This window comes from Sinocyclocheilus rhinocerous, unplaced genomic scaffold, assembly GCF_001515625.1.
Source record: "Sinocyclocheilus rhinocerous isolate Xijiao unplaced genomic scaffold, SAMN03320098_v1.1 scaffold2385, whole genome shotgun sequence".
Taxonomy (NCBI): domain Eukaryota; kingdom Metazoa; phylum Chordata; class Actinopteri; order Cypriniformes; family Cyprinidae; genus Sinocyclocheilus; species Sinocyclocheilus rhinocerous.
Window position 1 is genome coordinate 217009 of NW_015667271.1, and position 5371 is coordinate 222379.

General features: G+C 40.0%; 1 protein-coding gene across 1 annotated transcript in view; it reads right to left on the minus strand.

Moving 5' to 3' along the window:
* Positions 1-3673, minus strand: part of LOC107733455 (thyroid hormone receptor alpha-like) — a 159033-nt gene extending 155360 nt beyond the window's left edge. Inside the window, exon 1 of the mRNA XM_016545070.1 lies at positions 3388-3673. The gene's annotated coding sequence lies outside the window, so the exon portion shown is untranslated. The remainder of the gene's footprint in view (positions 1-3387) is intronic.
* Positions 3674-5371: the final 1698 nt, after the last annotated feature.

Consider the following 5371-nt stretch of genomic DNA (forward strand, 5'->3'; position numbering starts at 1 on the left):
ACCAGGCGCAGAGTGCTGCCAATCACAACACACACTGGCCCAGCTAACCAATCACAGCACACACTGGCCCAGCTAACCAATCACAGCACACACTGGCCCAGCTAACCAATCACAGCACACACTGGCCCAGCTAACCAATCACAGCACATTTCGCATTTCAAAAGGCAGGCCTTCATTTGATACAGGAACTATTCGAGCCGTTCATGCCAGACTGGGGAGAGAGGTGTTGTAATAATGTAAAATATGTGAAAAATAATGTGTTTTTCGAACAACCTAGTACGAGATCCTGTAGTACACCCCCAAAACAAAATCAAGACTTTGTAAAAGAGCATAATAGGACCTCTTTAAAGTGATAACTGAGCATCTTATTGTGGTAATACACTATTCTAAAATATAAATGATACTAGTGAAAAAGGCAGGGTATTGTCTTGTAGGGCAGATGTCATTTAGTACAGTAAATTACTGCAATCTAAGGTAAAACATTTCGCAGCATTTTACAAAAATAATAAAATCCTGAGTGATAACGTTGGTTGATGTTTTACAAAATGGACTTATCAGCTTTCTAGTATGTGTGCTTTAGATAAAACTGCATGACACATTCAGGGTGAGAGACAGCACGCTGTGATAAACTACAGGTCACAGCCTCAACACGTGCACTCTGCTACTTACACTACAAATTATTTTACACCAGAATGCACAGACACAAATGAGAAGGCTAAGGCTTACAGCTTTGTATATTTCAATGTGCAAATACTTCACCATCTTACATAATCAAATAGTGAAAATCAGCCAACTGAGGTGTAAAACCCGATGACTAATCTAGGTTGGGTGTGATGTTGCAACAATATACAAATCAAAATAATCAGGACAACTGATATATGATGCAAAGGATTAAAAACCCTTTAAGAATTTCCAAGTGCCTGATGGGTTTATAGAAGTGGCCCAAGCTAACCATGCTCATATTGCAAACCCATCATTGTTAGACTGACAAACCTCAAGACCATTTAAATTACCCAGCATGCATGTTGCTCTAGCACCATATTGACTGGGATGTCAACTTCAGCTGCAAAGCCTTAACTTAAAGGGGTCATATGATGCTGCTAAAAAGAACATTATTTGGTGTATTTGGTGTAATGAAATGTGTTTATGCGGTTTAAAGTAAAAAAAACACATTATTTTCGACATACTGTCCATTATTGTTTCTCCTCTATGCCCCGCCTTTTTGAAACGCGTCGATTTTTACAAAACTAATCGGTCTGAAAAGCGAGGTGTGCTCTGATTGGCCAGCTATCCAATGCGTTGTGATTGGCCGAATACCTCAAGAAAAATGGTATATAGTGGAAAAACAAAATTTATTTCATTTTTGCAATAGCTTCCATGTATGTTATTTGCAATATGTTTAACAATATATGCAATTTTACATTTGCATGGTGTATATTTGGCCATAGGTGTGTGTGTGTGTATGTGTGTGTGTGTGGGTCAGGCTGCTCTCTTGCAGCTGTGTTGAGGGTCCATTCTGAGCTGTGGTTTCCTCTCCAGCACAATGGAGGCTCTATGAGTGTGTGTTGTTTTAGAGCGAGGGCCTCTCCCCCCTGAGCCCTTTGTGCTCGTTTCTTTTACTATAGAGCATGCAGGAACTGCTGTAAGAGTTCTTACTTGCAGATAAATGCCATTTCAGCACACGTCTGATGCAGCGTCAACAATACTACAGTGAGAATAAAAGTTACGCCTTCTTTCTTTGCGTGAACATTTGGGCGGCGTTATGCAAATCTTCCCAGATTGTGACGTAGGTATGTGGGGGCGTGTTAGAACGAGCCGTTTTAGGAGGGTGTGGTTAACTCTTAACTTTTATAAAGAATATCTCTTTGGTTTTGAGACTTTAGTGTTTGTAACTTTACAGATCTTCTTTATGCACCAAGAGCTTGTAACGCTCCAAAGAGAAAGGAAAAATTGAAATCGCATCATATGACCCCTTTAAGGTCACTGCTAATTTTCACTGGGCGTTTGGCAATGTTGAACTATATAGCAAGAGGCCATGGTATAGCGGGCTGCTAGGGGCCAGGGAAGGTCACTTCCTCCCCATTAAAAACTCATCAGAGCCTGACTCAACAAGCCAAGCTACTGTTGGACAATGACTGCAACTCATCTCTGTGTAGCTTTATTGCTGAAATCTAGCAAGATATGATCACTTAGTACAAATGACAAATTGACAACAGCCTGTCTAACAACATCTGCATAAAGAAATCATGTGTGCGTGTGTGTATGTGTATACTGCATATCAAAAGATGTAATTGTAATGCAACAACAGCTGGCTTGTTTTGACTCCCTAAAATTTTCCATTCTGCATGTATTAATACATCAGATGTTCACCTACACATGCTGAAAAATTAAAGTGATTAGTAAATTAGTAGAAAATTTGCCTCTACACTGTTAAAAGCAACTGACACAATTCAAAAAGTAATTACTAGATTAGTTATTAAAAACAGGTCGCATTGATATGAATCACTTTGAAAATAATTAAATTTCACAGTTTGAACAACGTGTTTAAATGATGGAAATTACATTCATTAATAAAAAACTAAGCTTTCTTGATCTTCATGCAATTCAGCATATGGAAAATGGGAAACTGTCAATATAATTAAATCAAGCTCTTGTGTATACTTCATATCTGCAATATACAGTCTTGGAAAAAGTATGAGTTGAGTGTTTAAAAGTTAAACAGGTCAAAGTTCACACTGCAAAACTACATAGTTTACACCTGCCATTTTCACTTTTAAAATAATTATCCAAGTTCAAACTATTTAAAATATAAATGAAATTAAATAAGGTAGCCTACTGTAGATGCTGCATAATCAGTTTACTGTAAACAGTTCACACAAACTTTTTCCACAGGGAGCAAACTAAAGCATAAACTCGTATTTTCATCGGTACAAATCCTTCACTTACCTGTTGGTACTGTCTCTTCTATGCACATGTTTTTAGGTGGAAAAGAGCACCTGAAGTGAACCCATCAGCACAAAACGCATGCCAGCTTCGGTACAGTAGCGTGCGTGTTTGTGTGTGTGTAGCAGGCTCATACTGTACTAGTAGAATGAGGCTACAATGTGTCTGTTGGTACAGTATGTGCCTGCTACAAACTAGGCCCTACATACAGCAAGACACTCTCCGCGCCAGCTACCTGTGCAATGTCAGTCGTACTAACAGGGCAAAAGCCCGCGTGTACTGAAGCCTTACAGTGGAGAGTGACGGGAATGAATCGTTTTACCTTTAGGACCGCTGACCTGTCAAAGCACGCAGCTAGCGTACGCTGGAATTAGCTTCGTAAGGCAGGAGAAGACGAGCAAATGTTGCATAAGCGCGAGAGCAGTAAATAAACGCGCGACTCACCTTGTGAACGTTTGGCGGGTTTCAGGGAGATCACGGGGATCCTGCGAGTCGCAGATCAGTGAAAACGTCCTGCTTCGTGTATCCAGTGCAGGTGTGGAGACACTAGTGCACACAGCGAGCCGATACCACCGCAGCGTGCCTTCAAACTACTGTTTCCTCCTCCCAAAGTCCTCCGTTTGCTCTTTAGGACGTGCACTAGGCTCTCGGTGGTGGGTTTTCCCCTTAGTTTGAAGGGGAGAAAAGTCCTCTGCCTTACCCGTGCTGCCACGACAGGGATTTGAAATGAAGATAAATACTTCGATCGCTCCTCCCTCCCCGGTCCCACTCATGTACAGTACCACAGGGAGCGTATAAAACTATTTAATAAAACGATCTACCGCTCTCTACAGGACTTACACTGTAAAATACTCTCTCTCTCTCTCTCTCTCTCTCTCTCTCTCTTCAGACTGCTGTCATGTGAGGCGAATGACAGCGCGCGAAGCGTCCGTCAGTGCCCAACATCATTGAAGGTTCAGCGCCGCGCTTCTGATTTAAAGGTGCACGCAGCGTTTTTGCTAATTAAAAAGTGCACATAAAAATATCATTTAAATAATGTAAACTCACATGAGATCAGACACGTGACTTACCAGTCTTATAGAAAAGGCTATTTTATTCTACATGGAGTGGGTCGCCCCCTCAGGAGTTCACATGACTTTGACTATGGTTTTCAAACAGTACCATCATGGTCTCTGACTACAAAAAAACATACATTTTTCAAAATGGTGACATTATGCGCATACGTATTACGTGTTCTGTCTATATGTACAGGCATGTGGTGTTTCTTTACAAAGCGACATTGCCAACTAATGGCCTGACATGCATAATATTGTAGTTGTTGATCAGTGTGAACAGGGATCGTTTTAACAACGTTGTCGTCTGTAGGCAAAACTTTTCAAAAACATAAAGGCTGTCATCATGTAAACATACCCTTGAGTGGGTAAGTAAGGTTACTTTTTTATACACCTTATGGATGAAGTGTAAAAATTAAACGTCCAAAGAAGCACAATTCAAGCAATTCAAAGAAACAAACAAGCCACAGTGGCACAAAGGCCTTTTGACACAGGTCTTTTGAGACACAAAGAGGCAAGCACGAAAATACCCTCATAGCCATTACCGCGGGAAGTAGGGGTGCTGGGGGTGCTGCAGCAGCCCCTGGCTCAGAGCTAAAGAAAAAATGGGGGTGCTGGGGGTGCGGTGTTAAAAAGAAATAAATTTAAATTTTGTAACAAAAAAGAAATAAAACAAATTTTATTAATTTGAATATTCATTAAAATCATAGGGGAAAAAAGCTTAACGACAATAAGCAACAATTGTCGCGTGACGTCACCACGTCCGCATCCGTCATTGAAGATTTAAAAATACACCAGTCAACATGGCGCAAAAACGCATTTCTGATTTTTTCGCGAAGCCCCCCAAAAATAAAAAGAGACCGAGCCTTGAGCTGGCGATAAGGAAGCAGACCTGGAGCCTATGCCTAGTGGGCAGCCAACCAGCAGTAGGCATACACATGAATCTTATTTTGTTTTAGTAGTATTAATTCTAACAATAATTAATTCTAATTCTAACAATTCTTCCTGATTATCCAGTCAGTATTGTAGGCTGCTCTAAGAAGACCTTTATTGTGGTCACACTGTAAAACATGAGTTAAGTCAAATCAATTTGACTGTGTATAAGTTGTTTAAAACTTTTATCATAACTGATTTAAAAAAAAAAAAAAATTTGTTGCCATGACTTTTTGATCATATTTTTCTCCCATAACACGTCTGTACCCAAATTAAGAATTAACGAGCATGTCTACAGCTATTACAAAGAAACAGAGAAAGAGCGAGAGAGTCCATTTACCTCAGCAGCAACTATGTCGCATTCTCGCATCTTGATCTTTAACGTTATCTTTTCGTGGATCAAAACTAATGCTTAAGGTTGATTCAATATATAATAAAAAAAA